General features: G+C 40.8%; 1 protein-coding gene across 2 annotated transcripts in view; it reads right to left on the reverse strand.

The window, feature by feature from the left end:
• CNTN3 (contactin 3) overlaps positions 1–16,270 on the reverse strand; it is a 217,451-nt gene that overhangs the window by 103,044 nt on the left and 98,137 nt on the right. The window lies entirely within an intron of this gene.

Genomic DNA, 16,270 nt, shown 5'->3' on the forward strand with positions numbered 1-16,270 from the left:
AACCCCATTCTGTCATAACTTCCAAATGTTTTTCAAAGCTTGGCTCCAACATCACGAATCACCTTCTCAGAGAAGTCTTCCTCAACCGTCATCCTCTGAGTAAGTGCTTCTGTACAGAGCAACTCTATGCTTATACTACTTAAAGGACTTACCACTTCTTATGCAATGATCTATTTACTTATCTGTCCTCTCACCACTTGGTAAACAAATAATGTCAAATTTTATCCTGCCTGCCTTCCCCTCCTAAAATTAGCAAACTGAAACATCCAAGAACATTGAACAGTCCTCAATATTTATTGAGTTAATTACGTTAAAATTATGCCACTATCTCCTACGTCAGGTCCACTATTAGAGTTTTCCTGAACTCTGGGATCAAGGAAAACTAACTTTCCCCAAAGGAACTGTTGTTTTCCTCCTCTGAGATAATGAGGACTAAATAATACTATGCTGCTTTGTTCTAGCTGCCCATATTTTTTAGAAGCAAGTTGTTATTTAAGTATAGTTATTGTGGTTGGTTTATTTGATTCCTTCTTTCGTGGCCCTATTTTCTTTTACAATTCCACTAACCTTACAGCACTGGTTCATACTGTAATGCTTTTCCAAGAGAATCTTTAGAAAATATATGTAATCAAAATCAATTTTAATGAATAACAAGTTCAAAAATGTATTTAAAGCATAATTCCAATGGTGAAGGGTCTTTCTGCTTGGTAGAGGGGGACAGTACATCAATACAAAAATACAATGAGATAATGTGTCAGGACTGGGTGAGAGTTCCTGTCGGTTTCAAGGGAAGGAGTGGTGACATTCTCGGGACTGAAGAACAGGTCTTAAAGAATAGGTGAATATGAAGGGATAAAAGTGCTCCAGGTGGAGGCAAGAGCATGTGCAAGGGGAACAGGGTAAAGGGCAGTTAAGTACCTGATGGAAATGAAACATGACTGTGCCTCTCTTCCACTTTCAAAGCAAATACTGATGATTTCCAAAGGTTAGCAGGTCGATGGCATACTGTGCAGATGTTCAGAAACAATGGTTTGTAATCTCGAACTGATCTTTATGTCATGCTATCATATCAGTAGAGAGTTTCATGAAATTCCACTCAGTCATGTGATAGATCGTGAAATCTAAAGTTGTTTGTTGGATTGTATGAAAAGAAATGTATCTCAAACATCCACTCCACAATTGGCTTCCTGTCTACCCTGATGGTGCTTTCTCTTGCACTAGTGCTAAACAAACCACAAAGTTGAAGAATGCTGGTAAGGTAGGCTTAATGTGTTCTGGGATGGTTAAAACTGACAGCTGTAAAAGCAAATAAACCTTTAGGCTCTTCCCTTGGCTCTAAGTATCCAGTCCCATCCCAACATTCCCCACGGCCCCATAACCTCCCCTTGCTTTAAAGGAAGCAAAGCAATCTTATTCTGCTTTCCAAAGTGTTCTATTTATGAAGTGAATATGACTGTACCTCTCCCTTTAATCCAGGGGGAGTAAAACATCTACTGCTCCCTGACATAACAGACCTTAGCTGGGTACTAGAAAAAGTCAATCTTATTAAACTAGTTTATACTAAAGTGAGAATGGCTGATGGAAAAAAACTGATTCAGAAATCCTAAACTCTAATAAATTCATGAAAGAAAATATTATACGGCAAGAAGAATGTATGAACAACAGCTACATGCAACAACTTGGAATAAATACTATCTATGTAATTTTGACTGAAAATGTTCGATACCAAATAAAACAAGACTGCATTTGTAGTATTTCTTTTAATCCCAAATTAAAATGGATACTACTTAAATATTGTACTGTTATTATATTGTTAAAGAAATATTGTGGCAGCTTTGCCTATATGACCTAGTAATGACTGTTAAGAGAAGTAAGGGAAGGATATCAAAATTAAAATCATTTTAAGGCTGCTCCCAAAATGAGCATGAAGAAGTGCATATGCAAGAACCACAGAGTGGACTGTGGGAGACACAGAAGGGTCCCAAGTAGGTCTCACTTGAGAAGAATCTACTGCATGGCACACAGTTACCCGATGGCCTCCAGCCAGCATGCGTGCTGTGGCTGCACTTCCCCAGGTTGCTACCTGCTAATGGGGCTCCATGGGGGTGTTAATGCTGGCATTCCTGCAGGATTCCTCATAAGGGCAACTACGGCTTGAGGACTCCCCATCAGAAGGGCCACAATATTTTCAGAACTGTGCTGTGCTCTGGCATTCTTCCTGCGCAAGTTTTCCTCCCCTCTCTGTTCAAAGCTATCAGACCTGAATCTCAGTCTGAGTCTCCCTCTACCCATTTCTGCTCGCTCCCCCCTTATCCTTCAAAGGCACTTCCTCAGGTCTTTTTTTTTTTTAATGTCTGATTCTCTGATGCCATCTTGTAGTCTCCTTCTTAGGGGACCTGAACTGACATGGTGTTGCTGAAATTGAGTAACACACTCGCCTGGGTATTAAAAATTGCCCCTCCCCTTGGAGGAAATGTCTGTTTTCACTGACGACCTTTCAGATAACTGTCCCTCTCCCCAACCTGCATCAAGATAGTCCCCTCACCTCATCCCCCAAGCTCTTCAAATATACAAACCAATCCCTGGTTGATTCTTAGTACCTGCCCTCCAGACAAGCCCAGATAAGTCAGCACCCCAGAGTCAGTGTAAGCCTGTCCTGAGACCACCACCCAATCCCCCCACCCCAACAAGCAAAGAAGGAAAAATTCCACCATTGGCAGAAAGTTCATCTTTCTGGGCTAAGTTACTGAGCAGAAGCCTTAAACCACTGGCTTACAATGGCCTATCTATTAGAATATGATGTAACTAGAATAATACAATGGTCTTCCTCCACTATTTCTTCCAAACACATCCTCAGAAAAGTAAGAGAAAAAAAAAGATCTTTAACTAACAACACAAAAAACTGCCTCTAAGGTTTTGAGCTGGAATAAGCAGAAGAAACAGGAAAATTAGGAAGAAAAACCACTCTGGGGATGGAAAAGGTTGTACTGAAAACAGATTCTGAGAATCAGGCAGGTAACCTAGAAGTAAATGCCCAATACGTGGGTAGAGACATAAATACAACTTTAAGAGAGAGCCTGGGCCTAATAAACGTAGGCAGAACAGTGGCCCCCAGAAGAAGTCTACCTCCTAATCCCTAAAGTCTGAACATGTTACCTGGTGGGGCAGGAGGGACTCTGAAGATCTGATTAAACTAAGGATGTTGAGATGGGAAGATTATTCTGGATTATTTGGGTGGGCCCAATGTCACCATAAGGGTCCTTATAAGAGGGAAGTCATTGAAAGGACATGTAATGTCAGAAGCAGAAGTTGTAGTCAGAGGAAGATATTTCAAGATGCTAAACTCTTGGTTTGAAAATGAAGGAAGGGGCCGTACGTCCAGGAATGTAGTTGGCTTATAGAAGCTGGAAAAGGCAAGAAAACAGATTTTCCCCTTGAGCCTCCAGAAAGATGGCAGACCCGCCAACATCCTGATTTTCCGTCAGGTGAAACTGGTTTTGGACTTTTGGACCTTCAGAACTATGAAGGAATAAATTTGTGCGTTTTAAGCTACTAAATTCATGGTAATGCATTACAGCAGCAATAGGGAAATAATATACATGGCAGAGGCAGTCTGCAGATGTGATCAAGTTGAGAATCTTGAAATGCATCTGGGAGGGCAAAAATGTAATCACAAAGGTCCTTATGAGGAAAAAAGAGAGACGGGAGGGTCAGAACTTTGACTAAGAAAACAGAGAACAGGGTGATGGGATTGCTGGCTGGGGGCCAAGATTGCCAAGGAATGCGGGCAGCCTCTAGAAGCTGCAAAAGTAAGGGAACAAAGCCCTTGATTTTAGCCCACTGAGACTTGTGTTGGACTTGAAGGGGAGCAGAACATACCACCACAAAATATGTCTCTTTGGCATAAAGATCATTTTAAGTTGATTATTTTTAAGAAGGAGCCAACAGAAAAAGCTCTGAAAACTTGAGTAGAAGTTACATTTTTTAAAGAGACGTTTACATTTATAAGGGGAATCTCTGTTTGTCAGGATGCCTGTCTCCCTGTACCAGGAAGAAAAGGATGACTAAACTCTTCTCAATGAAGAAGACAAGAACTTAAATCTGCATAACCACCTTACCCTTGTTTACTGTACTTTTCCTGACCACCTCCCATAACAGGCCTCTTCCTCCCACACCCCAACGTTTCCTTTTCTTTTACATTTAAGGTGGTGGCTTGCGCCATTTCAGTTATCCTGGGTAACGCCTATGTATATATGAAATACACACACACACACTACATAAATATATAAATATATATATATATTTTTATATATATATGTGGAGAGAGAGAGAGCTTGGAAGGGTAGAGGGAAAATTATTTTTCCTCCTCCACAGGTTTCTGACCTGCAGGACTATAAGATAATAAACCTGTGGCATTTTGAGCCTTGAAATTCGTGGTAATTTGTTGCAGTGGCAACAGGAAACTAATACAAATGATGATGACAGCTAACAGTGAAGTGTTCACTATGTATCAGGTACTAAGTGCTGTAGACACAATTTTCAAAGAAAAGCAAACAATCAAGGACAAAAAAGTGGAGAGAGCCTAAGGAAGAATTAGATTTTACATAATCCGTTTATAAAATCAATACAATTAGGGAGGGGTAATTCCAAAAGTGGTATCAAACTACGATAACCTCAAAGCAAATGAATTAGTGACTGATCGTTCTGTACAAAGATTCAGACCCTTAAAGACGTATGGAAAGAGGGCTTCCCTGGTGGCTCAGTGGTTGAGTCTGCCTGCCGATGCAGGGGACATGGGTTCGTGCCCCGGTCTGGGAAGATCCCATCGTGCCGCGGAGCGGCTGGGCCCGTGAGCCATGGCCGCTGAGCCTGCGCGTCCGGAGCCTGTGCTCCGCAACGGGAGAAAAAGACTTATGGAAAGAAATAAAACCTGTAATGAAAGGTACACAGAATTCTGTAGCACTGACCTACGTTTCTTTATAGATTTTCTCATCGAGATGGAAGTTTTATGTCTTAGAGTGAAGAGAGACCCGCACTATTTCATGTATTGCTTGCCTGTCTTTGTTGAAATATATATGGCATCACTCTGATTGAAAACATTAGAAAATCGTGTGATTTACTGTGTTCTGAATAAGGTAAAAAGTACCTGCCGTAATACTCTCAGAGTTTATTCGTCATAAAAATCTGCATTTGCAATAAATGTTAATTGTATACTGCAAAGTAACATATATATCAAATCAGCATTCTTTGGAGACTTTTCAACATCATTTTATGCATGATGATAAATAAAAAGCTATAATAAAAATGATAATTTTATATACTCAAACAAGCTAGGCTTTACAAAACCCTTCCCAACCTCCTGTGTATAATGTGCATAAGCACATTGTCCCAAAACTTCTTGGCTGCTGGGCGTTCTATTAACAATGCTCCATGAATATTGGGAATGTGAAATATTTTTTATTAGAGGACAAAGAGGTTTTACCAATCAAAGCCATAAATTAATAAGATGGAGCACTGAAACTCTGCTTTCTAAAAAGTAATATTTGATGGAGGACATCACTCCTCCAATCACATTCCTTCCTGCGTCACTTAAGTGTAAGGCCAGTCAATTTAACATGAAACATGTCACCTTAGTGTTTACCTGGAAATACATTAATACACATACTACTGACATTTAAGGGTTTACTTCTAGTTCCATTATAAAATTCTATTATGAGGGGTATCTAATCCTTTGTATAGGCATTTTCTAGAAGAAATTCTGTCAAATAAAATTGCAGTTGGGCAAATTTGTGCAAGTAACTTTGGCAATTTTCTGTGGTGCCAAGTGGAAAGTCTGACCTGCTTTTTAAATATTTAAACATATTTAAGTATGTTTAAATAAAACATATTTAAAAGGGTCTGAGAGCTTGCTTGATGTCGTCAAGATTTTTATCTTGATTTTAACTGATTCATACAAGTTGGGAAGGAAATTTTGCTATAGAGCTTACACATGACACCACATTGATGGAGGGTCTGGGACACACTCAAAAATCTAAAATGTAGAAAACTGAAGACAATTTAAGTTTCAAAGAAGAACAGACAGATCAATGGTTAGGAATGAAAAGTCTGTACCTCAAAGCAGAAGGGGTCTATCACCACTTCTGTCATTTCAGTGTCTTGTCTTTCAAAAGCTTTTTTGTAAGTTGTTGCTTTGGTGACAATATTATTTATATAGGTTTCCTTGCTTAGCCCATAAAGGTCTGCCTAATCCATTCTGATTCAGAGTACTAACAAGCCGGGCTTGTAAAGGTTCTAAGATTAGGAGAACAATGATCAGGGAGGGAAAACACTAAAGGTGACATTTCTTTCCTCCTTTCATACTTGGGGGACCATGGGTCAGCAAGGAATGACTAGGAGGTCAAGCCCAGACTGCTGCCTGCTTTGTAAACTACATCTTTTGGAACAAACTCACGCACATTCAATTGCTATTGTCTAGGGCTGCTTTCAGGCTGTAAGAGTAGAGTGAGTAGCTTCGACAAAGACTATATGGCCCATGAAGCTTAAAAGATTTATCTGATCTTTTAAGAAAAAATTTGTTGACTCCTGTTCTAGGTTAATATTATCTCCAGACCAAATTATGAGTTTGGCAATCTTTTAAGATCCCTTGTCTTATTTATTTTTCCTCCTCTTTTCTTTATAGGGCTGTCATGTTGTCCTACCTTTGTGAAAAAATATTTCACAAAGGTCATGCGAGACCGTTAGCCTCTTGTACTCCACATTTCTTTGTTCCTCTCTCTTGCTTTAGTCGCTACCATTAGGGACTACATACCAACCATTCCACTGTGTAATAGAAGCTTCCAAGAAATAATGCAGCCCTGTGCCCACCACTTTTAGTTCTACTATTTTCTTTTAGGAATGGGGAGTATTTTCAGTGGGTACCCACATCTTCCATCACATTCTGACTGGGGTAGGCACTGACATCCTTGTCTCATTTTTAGGCTTCTGCCAGGGAAGCTCCTCTCCTAACAAGGGCCTTCATCTCTCTCCTCGTACCTTGGCTGCTAAAAGTGATACGGTGCCAAAGTGAAGGTCTTTCTTCCGCATTTGTTGAGGCAAAAATGTGTGGTCCCCTCTAGAGGCTATTTGTATTTTTGCTTGTATATACACATTCTTCCTTTCTCTCATGAAGAACATTTATTTATTTATTTTTCCAGTGACCCTCCTCTCTCTCATCCTTAGTTCAAGTTGTTTTGGTGGGATTGTCTCCTTGCTGCAAGGAAATTTCAAGATGAGGAAATTCAAGTAGGAGCTTGACACTCAATACCTGATGCCTAGAAATGATTTGGGGTTAATGCGGAGACGGACTAGCAAAAACATCGGCAAGCCATTTAATGACATACTTCCTTTACAAGGGTGCTAAAGAAGCAAGGCGTTGCTACAGAAAGTGGTTCAGACATTCATTAGAGAAGATGAGATCTAACAAGGACAGGATGGAGTTACCGTGATGCTTTATAAAGACAGGACAAGACCTTCATGCCACAGACCCAAACTGCAGTTACTTATTCCCCAGCTCGTATGAGGACTTGCTGGTATCGAGCTGACACTCAACTCAGGAGGAGCGCCCCAAAATGGCAGATTCAGAACTTAAGGTAAAAGAGACTTTGGGAATATAATGCATTTCTTCTGGGCTTCCTCATTTTTATTATTAAAATGTACCTTTCCAGAGGAGTTCAGAGACCCTGAAAATGTTAGAAAGCGATTTTAAGATCAGCTCTAAACCCAGATGTTGCCAACACTAGAAGCTTCGCTGCCACCACCTGTTTGTGCAGCTAAAAGAAAATGCTTTGTAATAAACACATTTTTGCACACTGCTACGCTTGATACAATGTGCACTTGGGTGCACACAACTTAAATATATGCCAAATCCTTCTGGCCAGGTTTGCACTTGCTTCATCACTTATACTGAATAATGGACATTTTTTTTTATGACTTCAGTGACAGTAAATAACATTTTCTTTTTAAGTGCAGTCCAGGAGAAGTGAAAGAGTCCTACAGCTCATGCGAGTGCTAATTGGAGCCAATTATAATTTGATTGACCTGCCTTGCTTATTAAAATGATATGCAAAATTTACACTGCCCTTGCAAAATGGAAATTTTCTTCACTACAAGCTACCTGTGACAAGCCCACCCTTTAATGAATCCAAAGGTGGTGCTTCTGGGTTATAACTCACACATGAACTCTCAGAAGCTAATTCCAGAGAGGGATTTCACTGGGTTGCAAATAATACAAAAGAAGTCTACGGAGGGGGAAAATGTGCAATAAAATAAATGAAATAATTAAGGGCTAGCGAATAAAGAAGCAGCATCACAATAACTCTGTCCATTCCTCATGAGGTCTCATTTTCTTTTATGAAAATTAAAATGATTTCCTTAAGGAATGTCATGGGGACTTGCTATTTCCCTTCTTGCCATGTGGGTGATTTTTTAAAGCAGAATAAATGTTCATTTTCACTGGTAAATAGAAATGAAGTCATTAGCAGAAGATAAAGTCATTCTGCCAATTCACAGGGGTCTTCCAAGTGGGGACAACAAATGAGTCCTCAGGAAGCTGGAGAAATTAATGTTTCTCCTTCCCTCCCTGTCCAGCCTCCAGAGACACACACAAACGCACACTCAAACCCACACTCTGTCATATACACACACACACAAAGTGGTACTACTACTTAACTATTACTAACATATCAAACTGTTCATCAAAATAGGGTTAAATACCATCTAAAAATGTATTTTAAAATGGATCTTCACCCTTCCCGATCTAGCTCTTCTGAATAACACATTTTAGAAAGTGGTGGTTCCATTATAAATTATACTACTAAAATAGTCCTAAGTCACCTGATTAAAAAAACAAATCAAATAAATCAAACCAAAATCAAATGAGTCCATATCACATAAATATTTGATTATGGAAGGATGTGCAGTTATGCCTGAATAACTGAAATGAACATGGTGACAAAAAACAGGGCCCAAAGAAATCAATCACCAGAAGTAATTCCCTTCCTTCAAATCTGTAGGGCTCTATAAATGCCAGTTTCTTTAGGCACTAAAGGATATGCTCTGGAGATTTCACAGCCACCTCAGGTTCAAGTCAAATATAGATAGTAGTTTGCAGGCTTTCAGAAAAGTGACAGATGACAGAGTCAGAAAAATACCTTTTAGACCACTTCACGTTTCCCTGCCTGCTATGCTAAATAACACGTGTATAAAGGCATACATCGCTTTATTGAGTTTCACTTTATTTTGCTTCGCAGATATCCTATTTTTTCCAAATTGAAAGCTTGTGGCAACCCTGTGTTACCTGTGTCTGTTGGGGCCATTTTTCTAATAGCATTTCCTCACTTCCTGTCTCTGTGTCACATTTTGGTAATTCTTGCAATATTTCAAACTTTTCATTATTATTATATTTATTATGGGGAACTGTGATCACTGATCTTTTATGTTACTACTCTAAGCGTTTAGGGCACCCACATAAGACAGCAAGCTACTGGGGCCCAGGGCAGGCCACCCCAAAATATGCCTCGATGGCATACTGATTATTTTGAATTAAATTAAATGGCCAATGCAAGAGGTACACTCTGAGCCTCTTTTCTATCTCCCTGAAAGCAGGAAATACATTTCTCAGGTGAAAGGTACATTCCCCGTATCTGGAGGTAGAAGGACACCCTTACCACCAGAGACAGGAATCCTGGGCCAAGAGGCCTGTATAAACAAGCCTTGTTCCTTTGTTATTTTACTACCCCAAGCCCACACTTTAAGTTCTTCACTAATGAAGAACCCAAAGCCGAAGTTGCTTTGCCCTGTCATTTCTTCTCAGATTTACTGTTTCTTTTTCCAACACTTATAACAGCTGCTTGTTGTGGCCACTTCTTAGGTCCCATTTCTATGAGACCTTTGTGCACATGAATCAAAATGTGTTTCTTTTCCTCTTGTTATTCGATCTTGTGTCAATTTTATGATTAGTGCAGCCACAAGAACCTAAAAGAGGGGGGGACCTTGAAGATGGCGGAAGAGTAAGACGCGGAGATCGCCTTCCTCCCCACGGATACACCAGAAATACATCTACACGTGGAACAACTCCTACAGAACACCTACTGAAGGCTGGCAGAAGACCTCAGACCTCCCAAAAGGCAAGAAACTCCCCACGTACCTGGGTAGGGCAAAAGAAAAAACAGAGACAAAAGAATAAGGACGGAACCTGCACCAGTGGGAGGGAGCTGTGAAGGAGGAAAAGTTTCCACACACTAGGAAGCCCCTCCGCGGGCGGAGACTGCGGGAGGCGGAGGGGGGAGCTTCGGTACCGCGGAGTAGTGCACAGCGACGGGTGCGGAGGGCAAAGCGGAGAGATTCCCGCACAGAGGATTGGTGCCGACCGGCACTCACCAGCCCGAGAGGCTTGTCTGCTCACCCGCCGGGGCGGGTGGGGCTGCGAGCTGAGGCTCGGGTTTCGGTTTTGGACGGAGCGCAGGGAGAGGACTGGGGTTGGCGGCTTGAACATAGCCTGAAGGGGTTAGTGCACCACGACTAGCCGGGAGGTTAGTTCGGGGAAAAGCCTGCACCTGCCGAAGAGGCAAGAGACTTTTTCTTCCCTCTTTGTTTCCTGGTGCGCGAGGAGAGGGGTTTAAGAGCGCTGCTTAAAGGAACTCCAGAGACGGGCGCGAGCCGCGGCTAAAAGCACGAACCCCAGAGACGGGCGCGAGCCGTGGCTAAAAGCGCGAACCCCAGAGACGGGCGCGAGCCGCGGCTAAAAGCGCGGACTCCAGAGACGGGCGGGAGACGCTAAGGCTGCTGCTGCCGCCACCAAGGGGCCTGTGTGCGAGCACAGGTCACTCTCCACACCCCTCTTCCGCGGAGCCTGTGCAGCCCGCCACTGCCAGGTTCCCGGGAACCAGGGACAACTTCCCCGGGAGAACGCACGGCGGGCCTCAGGCTGGAGCAACGTCACGCCGGCCTCTGCCGCAACGTCACGCCGCCTCTGACGCCGCAGGCCCGCCCCGCACGCAGTGCCCCTCCTTCCCCCCCCCACCCCCGGCCTGAGTGAGCCAGAGCCCCCGAATCAGTGGCTCCTTTAACCCTGTCCTGTCTGAGCAAAAAACAGACGCCCTCCAGCGACCTACACACAGAGGCAGGGCCAAATCCAAAGCTGAGCTCCTGTGAGCTGTGAGAACAAAGAAGAGAAAGGGAAATCTCTCCCAGCAGCCTCAGAAGCAGCGGATTAAAGCTCCACAATCAACCTGATATACCCTGCATCTATGGAATACCTGAATAGACAAGGAATGATCCCAAATTGAAGAGGTGGAATTTAGGAGCGAGATCTATGATTTTTTTTCCCTTTTCCTCTTTTTGTGAATGTGTACGTGTATGCTTCTGTGTGAGATCTTGTCTGTATACTCTTGGCTTCCACCATTTGTCCTAGGGCTCTATCAGTCCATGGTTTTTAAAAAAAATTTTTTTTTCTCAATAATTAATTTTAATTGTAATAACTTTATTATACTTTACATTCGTGCTTTCTTTCTTTCCTTCCTTCCTTCCCTCCTTTAGACAACGAATCACCCCAAATTGAGGAGGTGGTCTCTGAGAGCAAGATTTATGATTTTTCCCCCTTTACCTCTTTTTGTGAAGGTGTATGTGTATGCTTCTGTGTAAGATTTTCTCTGTATAGCTTTGCTTCCAACATTTGTCCTAAGGTTCTATCCGTCCCTTTTTTTTTTCTAAATATTTTTTAATTCAATAACTATATTATACTTTATTTTATTTTTACTGTATCTTCTTTCTTTCTGTCTTTTTTCCTTCTTTCCCTCCTTCCTTCCTTCCTTCCTCCCTCCCTCCTTTCTTTCCTTCTTTGCTTCTTTCTTCCTTCCTTCCTTTCCTCATACTTCTACTAATTCTCTCTACTTTTTCTCCCTTTTATTCTGAGCCGTGTGGATGAAAGGCTCTTCGTGCTCCAGCCAGGAGTCAGGGCTCTGCCTCTGAGGTAGGAGAGCCAACTTCAGGACACTGGTCAACAAGAGACCTCCCAGCTCCACATAATATTAAACGGCGGAAATCTCCCAGTGACCTCCATCTTAACACAAGCACCCAGCTTCACTCAACGACCAGCAAGCCACAGTGCTAGACAACCTATGCCAAACAACTAGCAAAACAGGAACACAACCCCACCCATTAGCAGAGAGGCTGCCTAAAATCATAATAAGGCCACAGACACCCAAAAACACACCACCAGACGTGAACCTGCCCACTAAAGAGACAAGATCCAGCCTCATCCACCACAACACAGGCACTAGTCCCCTCCACCAGGAAGCCTACACAACCCACTGAAACAACCTTAGCCACTGGAGACAGACATCAAAAACAACGGGAACTACGAACGTGCAGCCTGCAAAAAGGAGACCCCAAACACAGTAAGATAAGCAAAATGAGAAGACAGAAAAACACACAGCAGATGAAGGAGCAAGATAAAAATGCACCAGACCTAACAAATGAAGAGGAAATAGGCAGCCTACCTGAAAAAGAATTCAGGATAATGATAGTAAGGATGATCTGAAATCTTGGAAGTAGAATGGACAAAATGCAAGAAACAGTTAACAAGGACCTAGAAGAAATAAAGATGAAACAAGCAATGATGAACAACGCAATAAATGAAATTAAAAGTACTCTAGATGGGATCAATAACAGAATAACTGAGGCAGAAGAACGGATAAGTGACCTGGAAGATAAAATAGTGGAAATAACTACTGCAGAGCAGAATAAAGAAAAAAGAATGAAAAGAACTGAGGACAGTCTCAGAGACCTCTGGGACAACATTAAACGCACCAACATTCGAATTATAGGGGTTCCAGAAGAAGAAGAGAAAAAGAAAGGGACTGAGAAAATATTTGAAGAGATTATAGTTGAAAACTTCCCTAATATGGGAAAGGAAATAGTTAATCAAGTCCAGGAAGCACAGAGAGTCCCATACAGGATAAATACAAGGAGAAATACGCCAAGACACATATTAATCAAACTGTCAAAAATTAAATACAAAGAAAGCATATTAAAAGCAGCAAGGGAAAAACAACAAATAACACACAAGGGAATCCCCATAAGGTTAACAGCTGATCTTTCAGCAGAAACCCTACAAGCCAGAAGGGAGTGGCAGGACATACTGAAAGTGATGAAGGAGAAAAACCTGCAACCAAGACTACTCTACCCAGCAAGGATCTCATTCAGATTTGATGGAGAAATTAAAACCTTTACAGACAAGCAAAAGCTGAGAGAGTTCAGCACCACCAAACCAGCTTTACAACAAATGCTAAAGGAACTTCTCTAGACAAGGAACAAAAGAGAAGGAAAAGACCTATAATAACGAACCCAAAACAATATAGAAAATGGGAATAGGAACATACATATCGATAATTACCTTAAATGTAAATGGACTAAATGCTCCCACCAAAAGACACAGATTGGCTGAATGGATACAAAAACAAGATCCTTATATATGCTGTCTACAAGAGACCCACTTCAGACCTAGAGACACATACAGACTGAAAATAAGGGGATGGAAAAAGTTATTCCATGCAAATGGAAACCAAAAGAAAGCTGGAGTAGCAATTCTCATATCAGACAAAATAGACTTTAAAATAAGGACTATTACAAGAGACAAAGAAGGACACTACATAATGATCAAGGGATCGATCCAAGAAGAAGATATAACAATTGTAAATATTTACGCACCCAACATAGGAGCACCTCAATACATAAGGCAAATACTAACAGCCATAAAAGGGGAGATCGACAGTAACACATTCATAGTAGGGGACTTTAACACCCCACTTTCACCCATGGACAGATCATCCAAAATGAAAATAAATAAGGAAACACAAGCTTTAAATGATACATTAAACAAGATGGACTTAATTGATATTTATAGGACACTCCATCCAAAAACAACAGAATACACATTTTTCTCAAGTGCTCATGGAACATTCTCCAGGATAGACCATATCTTGGGTCACAAATCAAGCCTTGGTAAATTTAAGAAAATTGAAATTGTATCAAGTATCTTTTCTGACCACAACGCCATGAGACTAGATATCAATTACAGGAAAAGATCTGTAAAAAATACAAACACATGGAGGCTAAACAATACACTACTTAATAATGAAGTGATCACTGAAGAAATCAAAGAGGAAATAAAAAAATACCTAGAAACAAATGACAATGGAGACACAACGACCCAAAACCTATGGGATGCAGCAAAAGCAGTTCTAAGGGGGAAGTTTATAGCAATACAAGCCCACCTTAAGAAGCAGGAAACATCTCGAATAAACAACCTAACCTTGCACCTCAAGCAATTAGAGAAAGAAGAACAAAAAACCCCCAAAGCTAGCAGAAGGAAAGAAATCATAAAAATCAGATCAGAAATAAATGAAAAAGAAATGAAGGAAACGATAGCAAAGATCAATAAAACTAAAAGCTGGTTCTTTGAGAAGATAAACAAAATAGATAAACCACTAGCCAGACTCATCAAGAAAAAAAGGGAGAAGGCTCAAATCAATAGAATTAGAAATGAAAAAGGAGAAGTAACAACTGACACTGCAGAAATAAAAAAAATCATGAGAGATTACTACAAGCAACTCTATGCCAATAAAATGGACAATCTGGAAGAAATGGACAAATTCTTAGAAATGCACAACCTGCCAAGACTGAATCAGGAAGAAATAGAAAATATGAACAGACCAATCACAAGCACTGAAATTGAAACTGTGATTAAAAATCTTCCAACAAACAAAAGCCCAGGACCCGATGGCTTCACAGGTGAATTCTATCAAACGTTTAGAGAAGAGCTAACACCTATCCTTCTCAAACTCTTCCAAAATATAGCAGAGGGAGGAACACTCCCAAATTCCTTCTACGAGGCCACCATCACCTTGATACCAAAACCAGACAAGGATGTCACAAAGAAAGAAAACTACAGGCCAATATCACTGATGAACATAGATGCAAAAATCCTCAACAAAATACTAGCAAACAGAATCCAACAGCACATTAAAAGGATCATACACCATGATCAAGTGGGGTTTATTCCAGGAATGCAAGGATTCTTCAATATACGTAAATCAATCAACGTGATACACCATATTAACAAATTGAAGGAGAAAAACCATATGATCATCTCAATAGATGCAGAGAAAGCTTTCGACAAAATTCAACACCCATTTATGATAAAAACCCTGCAGAAAGTAGGCATAGAGGGAACTTTCCTCAACATAATAAAGGCCATATATGACAAGCCCACAGCAAACATCATCCTCAATGGTGAAAAACTGAAAGCATTTCCACTAAGATCAGGAACAAGACAAGGTTGCCCACTCTCACCACTCTTATTCAACATAGTTTTGGAAGTTTTAGCCACAGCAATCAGAGAAGAAAAGGAAATAAAAGGAATCCAAATCGGAAAAGAAGAAGTAAAGCTGTCACTGTTTGCAGATGACATGATACTATACAGAGAGAATCCTAAAGGTGCTACCAGAAAACTACTAGAGCTAATCAATGAATTTGGTAAAGTAGCAGGATACAAAGTTAATGCACAGAAATCTCTGGCATTCCTATATACTAATGATGAAAAATCTGAAAGTGAAATCAAGAAAACACTCCCATTTACCATTGCAACAAAAAGAATAAAATATCTAGGAATAAACCTACCTAAGGAGACGAAAGACCTGTATGCAGAAAATTATAAGACACTGATGAAAGAAATTAAAGATGATACAAATAGATGGAGAGATATACCATGTTCTTGGATGGGAAGAATCAACATTGTGAAAATGACTCTACTACCCAAAGCAATCTACAGATTCAATGCAATCCCTATCAAACTACCACTGGCATTTTTCACAGAACTAGAACAAAAAATTTCACAATTTGTATGGAAACACAAAAGACCCCGAATAGCCAAAGCAATCTTGAGAACGAAAAAAGGAGCTGGAGGAATCAGGCTCCCTGACTTCAGACTATACTACAAAGCTACAGTAATCAAGACAGTATGGTACTGGCACAAAAACAGAAAGATAGATCAATGGAACAGGATAGAAAGCCCAGAGATAAACCCACGCACATATGGACACCTTATCTTTGATAAAGGTGGCAGGAATGTACAGTGGAGAAAGGACAGCCTCTTCAATAAATGGTGCTGGGAAAACTGGACAGGTACATGTAAAAGTATGAGATTAGATCACTCCCTAACACCATACACAAA

This window comes from Monodon monoceros, unplaced genomic scaffold, assembly GCF_005190385.1.
Source record: "Monodon monoceros isolate NGI ecotype Baffin Bay Population unplaced genomic scaffold, NGI_Narwhal_1 Super_Scaffold_3, whole genome shotgun sequence".
In the NCBI taxonomy this organism is placed as follows: Eukaryota; Metazoa; Chordata; class Mammalia; order Artiodactyla; family Monodontidae; genus Monodon; species Monodon monoceros.